This window comes from Gossypium hirsutum, chromosome D12 (assembly GCF_007990345.1).
Source record: "Gossypium hirsutum isolate 1008001.06 chromosome D12, Gossypium_hirsutum_v2.1, whole genome shotgun sequence".
Classification (NCBI taxonomy): domain Eukaryota; kingdom Viridiplantae; phylum Streptophyta; class Magnoliopsida; order Malvales; family Malvaceae; genus Gossypium; species Gossypium hirsutum.
The window spans coordinates 49,057,513-49,070,264 of NC_053448.1; the positions used below are offsets into that span (position 1 = coordinate 49,057,513).

The 12,752-nt window shown below is 35.7% G+C and overlaps 1 non-coding gene across 1 annotated transcript; it reads right to left on the reverse strand.

Moving 5' to 3' along the window:
* Positions 1-9,008: 9,008 nt before the first annotated feature.
* LOC107946303 (uncharacterized protein At4g15970) lies at positions 9,009-11,502 on the reverse strand. The gene is made up of 4 exons (XR_005921749.1): positions 11,249-11,502; positions 10,157-10,519; positions 9,380-9,860; positions 9,009-9,291 (listed from the first exon to the last, which is right to left on the reverse strand). It is a non-coding gene; the product is annotated as an uncharacterized protein At4g15970 (transcript).
* Between the last annotated feature and the right edge of the window lie 1,250 nt (positions 11,503-12,752).

The window sequence follows — 12,752 nt, forward strand, 5'->3', positions numbered from 1 at the left end:
TCCAGATCTACCACACCGGGTGCGCAATCGTACAAGTTCGGGGGTAGATCTTGGTGAACTTGAAGTTGGTAATCAGTTTACCAATAAGGATAGTTTTATTGGTGCTTTGAAACAGCATAGCATCAAAAACGGCGTTAATTACCACGTCGTTAAATTAAAATCTGATAAGTTTGAGGCGAAGTGTGCGGTGCAAGACGGCACATGTTCATGGAAAATCGTCGCCTCGTTAAGGAAGAGGACAGGGTTGTGGGAGATCAAAAAGTACAAAGGTCCACATACATGTGCTGCAAGTACAGTATTGAATATGTTTTTAATTATAATTTTATTTTCCAATGTTGCATTACTTAATGTACTCCCTCCCTATGTAGGTGTTTCAGAAGATCATCCGAAAATGGATTCAGCTATGTTGGCTAGCTTGATACTGCCCACGATAAAAGCAGATCCTTGGACTTCAGTGCCGGTGATAATTGCCAATATCCGTAGCCAAATGGGGTACACGCCCTCTTACCGTAAGGCTTGGATAGCTAAGCAAAAGGCATTGGAGAAGATGCATAGTGGGTGGGACGCCTCATATAATGAAATATGGCAATGGTGTCAGGTGCTAGAGAGATACGTCCCAGGTGCCATCACAGACCTTGAAACGGAACATGCGTACTATAACGGCTGATTGCTACGTGGATGCCAAGTGTTAAAATGCCTATTTTGGACCTTTAAGCAATGCCGAGACGTATTTTCGTACCGCAAGCCGTTGGTACAAATTGACGGTACCTTCATGTTCGGTAGGTACACTCATCGGCTATTGGTTGCAGTGGCACAGGACGGCGGTGGGAGAATTCTTCCAATTGCATATGCAATAACACCGGGGGAGTCGTCTGATGACTGGGATTTCTTTCTCTCTAGGTTAAGGAGGCATGTGTGCCCCCAACCTGATATCTGTGTTATTTCAGATCGGGGCGCCGGTATACTAGCTACATTTGATCGAGAAGGAAGCTTGTGGCAGTGTACACACCATAGATATTGCCTGAGACACGTTGCTTCGAACTACTACAGGCAATATCCATCTAAGACGGAACGACGACAAGTGACCAACATGGGTATTTACTGTATAACTGTATTATTTCGTTTGTCAAATTGAATTAGTTTTATTGGTAGAAGGGGTATAAAATATTCGCTATGTTCTTATATTGGTAGGGTATGAAATGAATAAAGATCGTTTTCACGAAATGTTGGCAATCTTGCGATCCCAAAACAGAGAAGGGGCGGACTACCTTTGCAACATACGTTTCGAACAGTGGGCACAAGCATATGACGGAGGCCTACGATATGGCCATATGACGTCGAACCTGGCAGAATGCATTAATTCTGTTCTTAAAGGAACGCGCCATCTACAGATAACAGCGGTTGTGCGAGAGACATATTTCCGTTTGGCGGCGCTATTTCCAAAGCGAGCAGCAACTTATGCAGGCCAGATGCAGGGTGGGCATGTATGGTGCAGCAAGGTAGTTCAAGAAATTAACAAGGCGAAGGCGAGGGCAAATATCATGCACGCTGTGTGTCACGATCGAGACAATTTATGGTTTCGCGTGACGGAGTTCGACATACCGCACCAAGGCGTTGTTGGCGGGCAATATCGTGTAGACTTGCGAAACAGGACCTGTGACTGTGGGAAGTTCGATGCACTTCGTTATCCATGCGCTCATGTTATTACAGCCTGTTAGAAACTCCGTCTGGATTCGCTGAGTTATGTGGACGAAGTGTACAAATTAGAAAACATGTACAACGTATGGAGACACGTTTTCCCACCGGTCCCAGATGAATGTAAGTGGCCACCCGTATCTGTTGCTCCTTTTAAGCTGTTACCGGATAGAGAATTGCATCACAAGCCGAAGGGTCGACCTTTCTCCACTAGAATACGGAACAATATGGATATCTGAGAAACAGCCAGTCAACAGAAGTTGTGCGGATGGTGTAAGAACCCAGGCCATACAAGTCGATCATGCCCTAATCGCAATAGTTGAATGTAATTATAGAAGAAATTACCTTTTATTCAATTATTAATTGATAATTGTATTAATTGTTGGTAAAATTATCAAATTACTACAATTTCTTAAATGTTAGTACCAGTCAAAACATTTTACGAAATTCAACATTATGTAAAACTACAATTTCTTAAATGGTTAGTAAGATTATCAAATCCGCTGAGTTATGTTAGGGTTTTTACATTAATTAAATTAGGTTAGGGTTAGGGATTTCAAATAAAATGATAAATCAGGGTAAGAGTTTTTAATTAAATTAGGTTAGGGTTAGGGATTTTAATTAAAATAGGTTAGGGTTAGGGTTTTCATGTAAAATAGGTTAAGGTTGGGGTTTTTAATTAAATTAGGTTAGGTTAGGGATTTCAATTAAATTAGGTTAGGGTTAGGGTTTTTAAATAAATTAAATTAGCTTAGGGTTTTTAATTAAGTTATGTTAGGGTTTTTAATTAAGTTATGTTAGGATTTTTAATTAAATTAGGTTAGGGTTTTTAATTAAATTAGGTTAGGGTTAGGGTTTTTAATTAAGTAGGGTTAGGGTTTTTAATTAAATTATGTTAGGGTTTTTAATTTAATTAAGTTAGGTTAGGTTTTTTAATTAAGTTATGTTAGGGTTTTTAATTAAATCAGGTTAGGGTTTTTAATTAAATTAGGTTAGGGTTAGAGTTTTTAATTAAGTAGGGTTAGAGTTTTTAATTAAGTTATGTTAGGGTTTTTAATTAAGTTATGTTAGGGTTTTTAATTAAATTAGGTTAGGGTTTTTAATTAAATTAGATTAGGGTTAGGGTTTTTAATTAAGTAGGGTTAGGGTTTTTAATTTAATTAAGTTAGGTTAGGTTTTTTAATTAAGTTATGTTAGGGTTTTTTAATTAAATTAGGTTAGGGTTTTTAATTAAATTAGGTTAGGGTTAGGGTTTTTAATTAAGTAGGGTTAGGGTTTTTAATTAAATTAGGTTAGGGTTTTTAATTAAATTAGGTTAGGGTTAGAGTTTTTAATTAAGTAGGGTTAGAGTTTTTAATTAAGTTATGTTAGGGTTTTTAATTAAGTTATGTTAGGGTTTTTAATTAAATTAGGTTAGAGTTTTTAATTAAATTAGGTTAGGGTTAGGGTTTTTAATTAAGTAGGGTTAGGGTTTTTAATTTAATTAAGTTAGGTTAGGGTTTTTAATTAAGTTATGTTAGGGTTTTTAATTAAATTAGGTTAGAGTTTTTAATTAAATTAGGTTAGGGTTAGGGTTTTTAATTAAGTAGGGTTAGGGTTTTTAATTTAATTAAGTTAGGTTAGGGTTTTTAATTAAGTTATGTTAGGGTTTTTAATTAAATTAGGTTAGAGTTTTTAATTAAATTAGGTTAGGGTTAGGGTTTTTAATTAAGTAGGGTTAGGGTTTTTAATTTAATTAAGTTAGGTTAGGGTTTTTAATTTAATTAAGTTAGGTTAGGGTTTTTAATTAAGTTATGTTAGGGTTTTTAATTAAATTAGGTTAGGTTTTTAATTAAATTAGGTTAGGGTTAGGGTTAGGGTTTTTAATTAAGTAGGGTTAGGGTTTTTAATTAAGTTATGTTAGGGTTTTTAATTTAATTAAGTTAGATTAGGTTTTTTAATTAAGTTATGTTAGGGTTTTTAATTAAATTAGGTTAGGGTTTTTAATTAAATTAGGTTAGGGTTAGGGTTTTTAATCAAATAATGTCAAAATAACTCGGAAAAAATTCTATGTGTATTACATCGTCATAAACTTCTATTTCATTATATCAAATGATAAATTTTAATACGGTAATCAATGTCTATGACCGGGGGATTCGGTTCCACATGGCGGGGGTCGACGGTTACGCGCTGGATTCCTCCTTCCTCTAGCTTCCGGCGGCGGTTGTTCTTCCTCGGGTGGTGATTGTTGTTCTTCCGGTTCGGCATCTGCTTGTCGGACTTGGGACGATGATCCACCTTCAAAGAATAGTGTATGTGGAGGTGTTTTGCATCATGAACGGTGACGGAGTTTGAAAGCCATGCGTTGCTGGCGATTGGTAAAAAGGAGAGCTCCCCGACGGCCCCCTTGAGACCCCTCCTGCGCCGATGGCCTAGTTATCGGTGGTCCGCTCGGCATTACAGGAAATGGAGCTGATCCGGGCATTTGGCTCCAACCTGCCATAGGATTCGGAAAAGGATACATGTACGGGTTAGGGTACATATAAGGGCTAGGAAACATACCTGGCATCATAGGGAAAGGTGAATGCGTGGGTATCATCTGTTGAATTGCTGCGCCAGGTGACTGCGTCGGTGCTCTAGTTGGGACGGTGATTGCATGGTCGCTGATGATGAACCGGGTGAATGTCTGGGCCTCGTTGAGGGCTACCCTCGTAGTCTTGTCCTTGGATTTTGAGGCCCGCGCCTCCTTCCGCAGTATTTGGCTCCGCATGGCCAGGTGATTCGATATGGTATTTTCTGATTTTCCCACATTTCTATGTACACTGACCAGTATAACGGCCAATCCATACCTAATAGCCGAAGGTCGATTTTGTGGTGCTCGTCAAACTCCTCAGGGTCCGCAGGGATCGGTTGTCTACATCCAAATTGTCGTAGGACTCTGTCTGTCTGGTGGGGCTCCACGGTTGCATAGTTGATCAACACTACTTTCACGTGCCAAGCGTTTGGATTTTGTAAAAACTCTTCTGAGATTACTGCCCGGACTGTCGGATCCTCGTATGGTGTCCATTGAAACTACATGAACATGATAGAAATATTACATATATACATAATACTAAATACTAAATATCAATCCACTAGCGAATGTATGGAAATATCTATTTGCAATAATACTTACTTCTGCTTCCGACCGTTGCTCCAATAGAAGCCATATATCTTCAAGTTCAGTCGGTAATCCACGATAACTTGCCGGATGGTTCCACCTAATTAAATAAATTTTTAGCATTCTTTTATTCTTACAAAATCTACATAACAATTTCAAAATGTAATATAAAATTTACCTCGTTACGAGTGGGAATGTATATGGGTGGTTCACTCGAGGACGTAGAAATGGAAAGCGAAACCGTGCCCATGATTGCAGTAGTGACAGGCAACCTCCGATTTTTGCTCTCCTCGATTTGGTCGCCCCGCACATCTCCCGATATAATGTTGCCAAGACGGCAGACCCCCAACTAAATTCACCGGCTGCTCTAAAATCAACGAGTTTTAGCAGCCACCTTAGATGTACACGGCTCCGTGATGTGTCGGCCATGAGATAGCCTCCAATTATTTGAAGAATGTATGATCGAGCATATCGGATTCTTTCAATCTCGGTTGAATTTTCATTCAGACCGGGGAAGGTGGCACGTAACCAGCCCATCTCCACCTTACTTCCATCCATTTTATTCGGAACGGCGCCCAAAAGCTTGTAGCACACCGCCTCCCAATTGCTAGATTGGACAGACCCGGTCACTGGGTGCCCATCCACCGGTAATCCCAAATACAGATGGACATCTTCTAGAGTGATAGTGCACTCTCCACATGGAAGATGAAATGTGTGCGTCTCAGGTCTCCACCTCTCGATCAACGCACTGATCAGTTTTGGCTCCAACTTGCATCCCCGGCTTACCATCGTCACGTGCCAAAATCCCGCTTCCCGCAGGTAGTTCTCTACTAACGGTGATGGAGGAGCATGCATATTCCAAATATTGCATTCCAATACCTGATCTTCAGCCTTTTATAACAAAAAATAAATTAATAAATATCTAAAAATACATAAATAAAAATATCTTAAATAAAATTTAAAATTTAAATTTAATACTTACCATGTTCATTTGCTCCACCGATATGTGATTCCTATCAAGACGAATCAATGATCCGGCCATTGTTGAAAATATTAAAAATTTTAAAATTATTTAAAAAAATAAAAAATTTTAAAATTTTCTTAAAAAAGTGAAATTTAATGGAAAAAGAAATTTAATATGGATTTGGAGATTTTTTGAAGGAAATTGAGAGGATTTTGGAAGGAATTTGAGAGTTTGAGAGAATTTTGGAAGGGAATTGAGAGAATTTTTGAAGGAAATTGATATTGAATTTGTTTGTGAAAATAAAAGGGGTGGGGGGTTTATATAGTAAAAAAAAATTTGACCGTTGGGGGGGCAACGGTCAATTTTTTGACCGTTGGGCACTGTTCACGCGTGCATCCACATCGCGTCCACGTCAGCGAGACCTGCTGACGTAGACGCGACCTCCTGTCACGTCCCCTGACATCGCGCTGACGTGGACGCGATTTCGGGGAAAATGGCCCATTCCAGTAAATAATTAAAAAACCGGCCCATTTCGATAATTTTATAAAAAAATTGGCTTTTTTTGGTAAATTAGCCTAAAAGTTTGAGGGAAAGTAAATAGAGGGGAGTAAAATTTTGGAGGGAAAATATTTAAAAAATATGGAGGGGGAGGGTTTGGGATAGATGGAAGGTGGGATGGGAAGGGAATAAAAGTTTTAGGGGAAAAGTGGGAGGGAGTAAAAATTTGGGGGAAAAATAAAAGGTTTTGAGGGTTTTTGGGAGTAAAATTTTGAGAAAAAATAAATGGGATAGTAAAATTTTGGTGGGAAATGGATTTTGGGTAGATTGGGGGGTTGGGAGGGGAGGGAAGTAAAAGTTTTGGGGGAAAAGTGAGAAGGAGTAAAAGTTTTGAGGGAAAAGTAAAAAGGTTTGGGAGTTTGGGGTAAAAATGTAAAATATTATAGTTTGATATTCGAATTATTCGAGTTATTCGAATTCGAAAACTCAACTCGATTCGAACTCGAAATTCAAAAAAAAAATTGAGTTGATTCAAATAACTCGATTAACTTGAATAACTCGATTCATTTAACTTGAAATTTGAATTTTTTTTCGATTTTTTCGAGTCGAATCGAGTTTTGCTCACCCCTAGACATGGTAAAAGTCTCTCTTACCTTAATCAGTGGTCAAAGGTTTGATCCTCATTTTTGGTATAGAGCAATTTTAAAATTTGCAGCCCACACCTAGGGGTGAGTATTCGATCGAATCGAGTCAAAAAATTTCGAGTTGAGTTGAGTTAACGAATCATATTATTTATACTCAATGTTGCATTTACATGAACCGATTATTTAACTAGTAAACAAAGTATAAAACTAAACAATATAATGGTTTTGCCTTATAACTTAATGGTTTTGACTTTTAACTTTAGAAGAGGTAAACATTTATAAAAATGGCGTAATTTTGCCTTCTCTTATTCGAATTTTTGGATAACTCGAATTGTGTAATTCATATTCGAGTTAAATCAAAAAACTTAATTTTTTATTCGAGTTGATCCAAATAACTTGAACTATTTAATTCAGAATTTAAAAAATTTATCAAGTTTTTCAAATCAAATCGGATTTTGTTCACCCCTATCCACGCCTACCCTTTTAATGGATTGACAAAACGCGAATGATTATTACTGAATTCGGTTTAGTGAAAATACCTTGGGAACAAAAAAAAGGGCAAATAACCAAAAAAGGCCGGTTTTTTTTCAAAATTTACCGGAATGGGCCGGTTTTTTAATTATTTACCGGAATGGGCCATTTTCCGCGAAATCGCGTCCACGTCAGCTCGATGTCAGGGTACGAGCAGGAAATCGCGTCCACGTCAGCGCGATTTGCTGACGTGGAAGGAAATCGCTCCCTCTAGGACGCGATTTGCTGACGTGGCATGAACAGTGTGTTTTTAGCTTGGAAAACTTTGAAAGGCCATAACTTTTGGCTCGGTTGTCCGATTGAGACGAATTTTTTTTTATTTCAAATAACTTTTCGAGATCTACTCGCTGGCAAAAGGCGGTTTGCCGAAGTTTTAGTCAAAAAAGATCCTTTTTTGCCCCTAAATTTTGATTTTTTCGGTTTAAAATTGAATTTTGAAACATTCAAATCGTTATTTTCCTCATTTATTTGAAGTAAACACCGGATCTTTTTTTACAGAATTGTCGTATATCATCCTGTTATAGGTATAAGTCAGCTCATTCCACTTTTGAGAAGTTCCCTAAAATTTTCCATTTTATTCAATTTAGTCCCTAAAACCTAAATAGTCATATTTTCAAATCTAAGCTTCGTTTTTCAATTCAAATTCAATTTCATCCTTCCATAACATTCAAATATTCTTAAATACAAAAATTTCATGCTAATTTTGAAATAATTACACTTTAGTCCCTATACTCGTAACTAACAAATTATACTTTACAAATTAGTTCCTATTCATCTCTAAGCAGTTTTCCAGCGCGTAGATCTCGAAAAGTTATTCGAAATAAAAAAAAATTTCGTCTCAATCGGAAAACCGAGCCAAAAGTTATGGCCTTTCAAAGTTTTCCAAGTTAAAAACACACTGTTCATGCCACGTCAGCAAATCGCGTCCTAGAGGGCGCGATTTCCTTCCACGTCAGTAAATTGCTCTGACGTGGACGCGATTTCCTGCGCGTACCCTGACATCGCGCTGACGTGGACGCGATTTCGCAGAAAATGGCCCATTCCGGTAAATAATTAAAAAACCGGCCCATTTCGGTAAATTTTGAAAAAAAATGGCCTTTTTTGGTTATTTGCCCAAAAAAAACTTGAATCAGCACATCTAGTTAGACCTTTAAAAACAAAAAAAGTTGCGCCTGAAACTTTTGAGCAGTTGGGTCTGACCTTCATTTCTGAAAATACAATTATTATCCAGATTGAAATCAGTTCTTCAAAATATAGGTTAAATTATGTAGGCATTACATTTATCCACACTAATGGACCAAATGATTTTGATATACTAACTCAAGCATTTGAAAGTTTACAGAAATATATGAACTTGATATCATACTGCTTTTTATTTTGAAAATTTTATATCATTATTGAAAAAATTGAACATAACCTTCAAAAATAAAAATGCCCTACCTGCTACCATAAATACATAACTTTTTTCCACCTTTTTACTTATAGTCAAGAGTGTAATCTCATTAAAATATAAAATTCAATTTTGGCCCCTCTAAAATTATGATTTAATGTTTTGAAAATTTATAAAATATCCGAATCCCAAAGAGAACATGATAATCAAGCTTCTTTTTAACAACCAGATATAATATCTTGCTTGAAAAGAAAAGAGCCGATAGGCAATGTAAGTTCAGTATCATCAAAGGAAGAAGATAGCTTGTCCCTTCATTATCTTCAGACAGTCTATAATTTAAACATTATGTGCAATTCCAATCAATCTTCTCCCTCTTCTTTAACATCCATCTTTGGAGGTGCAGGAATCGGAATGTCATAAAGGATCGAGACTGTAACATATTCACGAAAAGAGAGTAACCATTTTTGAAGGGAAAAAGTTGGACATAAAACATTATATATAGAGAGGGGAAAAAGTACCTGCAATTGCGAGGGACTCTCCAGGAGATGATAGATTGGTTCTTCAGATCCGGAGGCAATGACATGAAAGCTCTCCAGTCTTGAAGCATAAGGTTGAGGTCATGAAGCTTTCTATCCATACCAATACAGCAATTTACATGCATTGTACATACTACATTCAAGTCCCTGCTTGGTTCACAAAGCCCACCGAAATAAGCTGTATCCAAAAATCTTATCTTCAACCCTATCTTTGTGATCATTTGGTCCGACTTTATCTTATTCAGAACATCCTGGTCGTGATATCCTGGATATGTTTCCCGCGATGAATACCAGAACTTATAGAATGCTATGGAACGACTGTTAGATTTCACATAATTAAATCCCCGTTGGGACTGTTATTCATATCCTCAGGTCTCCCTAAATAATTGTCACATGATATCTGGAAATCAGCATCTGGAAAGAAGCGTGGAAATGGATCCCTAAACCACATGATATCAGCATCCTGGACAAGCATCTAAACCAATGGAAAAGGCAGTCAATATATATACATATGCAGGCAAATAGGGGTCTTACTAAGGCTCATAAAGCCTTTGATGCAAGTTTAATCTACTTCAACTAATCCTAAAAGCGACAACTTGTTTTCAAAGATCTATTCACAAAAATTGCATAATGCTTTCTTGTAGTTACTTTGTTCCGAAAATAACGTTGCAGGTTAGACATAAGGCTACACATATCAGAAGAATCATCATTCTAAAGCAGAAACATTCAAGAGAAGAACAAATTGAACAAGGCGAATACCGTGAATACGAAACTATAACCCAATTCAAGGACGGTTCGGAGAAAGTCAATCCTTCTCCACATCATCTTCAAGTATTGTGGGGTCATAAAGTATGCTTCTTGATGAAAACCAACACCTTTGGTGACAAGAGCATAGCAGTGCTTATGTACAATTCGACAACGATTATATGCCCTTTCGTCCAAAGAAACAATCACCAAATGGTCCAAAAGCTTACGGGTTCCATCTCCGAGCATAAAGCTCTCGAGGAAAAGGTCAACAATCGAACCAGTTCTTGCCCAGGCATCATTTAAAGTCGTTAAAATAACAGTATTATTCACCATGGAAGCATTTTTCAAAATTTCTTCAAGCTCCTGCGTTGGATTCTGCAGGAGAAACAACTTTATAATGTAAATATATTGAGGGACATTCATGAGATTGCTTTTGCAGCTAAGCAGCTCATCCTACAAGGACAACATTGACCTTAACTTTAGCCCCTGCAATATTTGACATGCATTCCTCCAACATCAAGAACGAGGAATCAAACAGAGCGAGTTTATAATTTCCTTAAACATAAGAAAGAATCTACATACTAACGTGACGGCCTTCTGAATTTGTAGCATTAACTAGAATCCTTACTATAACTCTATCATGCATGGATAATTTCTTTTGAAATTATCATTATACGAAAAGTTATGATCTTAATTAATCATTACATTCATATATCATTGAATTATCAAACTAACAAAACAAGGCAACTCCAATATAAGTACCGCAAATGGTGAGACTTGTGTTGGCATTGACCAGTCAATTTCATTCTTAGTTTAAATCAATAAGCATACTTAATAATATTTACTCTACTTAACAATGTGAACTAAGTGAATTGTTTTTTTTTTCAATTCGAATTAATCAGGAAATTATTCAATGGTAACTTTCAATTGATACTATTTAGAAAAATAAGAAAGGCGAAACAAAGACAATCAAAGAACTGACCGAGGAAGAGGAGTAATTGAGGAAGGGAAAATGGTAGCGAAGGAGGAGGAAGAAAAGGAACCGGACGACAAACGGTTGGAATCAGTGGCAGTGTAAAGAAGGAGAGCGGAAAGAGTGAGAACCGTAAAAACGAGAGCTGCACGGCGGATGGGCTTCGATATTTCCGGAGACATGCCGCCGGAGAATGTGCAAGGATACCGACGCCTCTCCTACCTTATATGTTAAAACCAAGACAAGCTCAACCGACAACAACTTGAACAATCACTTCACACTTTTCCATTGGTTTTTTTTTTAATTCAAAAAAAGGAAGAAGAAGCATGAAAGAGTTTGGCTGCTTCAGACTTTCCGAATTCTGACTGAGTTTAATGAAAGAAAGATACATGGTTCAAAGTTTATTCAACTTGGAAAAAGGGGCCCAACCTTATCAAATTTAGTCTCAGTTCTGATTAAAAAAATAAATAAATATATTTTTTAATCCCCGGAATAGGCGTTGAATTTTTTACAATTATTTTTTCTTTGTTTTAATATGTCACCTTTGTAAAAAGATTTAAAGTCAACCCATCAGTTTAATTTTAAATGCGATTAATTATATCTATAATATATAATATATAAATTGTTACTTAAATTGACATTAAAAAATAATTTATTAGTACTATTGTGTGATAATAATAAAACGATATTAATTATTAATTAATATAGTAATATATTTAAATAAAATTAATTAATTTGGTTAGGATAAATTAAATAGGTAGTCACTCAACTATTAAAAAATTTCATTTTAGGCATTTAGAAGAAAAAATTTACACTTTAAACACACATGAATAATTTTGGTCACTCCCGTTAAAATCATAAATATCAAGATGATTAAAAATTAATATAATAATAAATTCGGCCCTCAACTTTTACATATTAAATTGATTTAGTCATAAATTTTTTAAAAAAGAAAACTAACCCTCAAAATTACAAAGGTTCTCAAAGGCAATAAAGTACTAAAATAATGGTTATTTGGAAAGAACATTTAGATTGATAGTTATTCAATATTTTACTGTCAGTTGTTATTTACTTTTTTTTCTTTCATTATTTTTAAAATGTTAATTTATTCTCTAGGTTGTCTTCTTTAATATGTAAATATAAATTAAAAGATATATATTATTTAAAAAAATACATACAAAAAGGGGTGTTAATTAGGATATGGAAGAGTCTTAATCTAACCCGTTGCTGTCGTGTAGAAAAAGAAAAGTAATCCCCATAAATACAAATGAGATCCATCGATTTAAATATAAACTTTTTCATTCTTATATTAAATATTTATTTCTAAAAAGGAGGACGTGAAGGTAAATAAATAAAGTATTTTTAATTTTATTGCGCAAAAATAAATTATATAATTTTAACTTTTAAACCTTATTTATAAATGTGCCAACATCTCAGATGTATTTGACTGTCGATGTACAAAATAGAAAAGGCTAATTTTTCTTACTTTGAAATTATGGAATATTATACCCAATTTTCATCAACCCCAACGCTGACTAGTCTACTCGAGCCGCCTACACGTCTAACTTTTTAATAATTTAATTTTTCTATTTTTAAATTTAAAAATTTAACTTAAATTATCAACTTCCTTAAAAT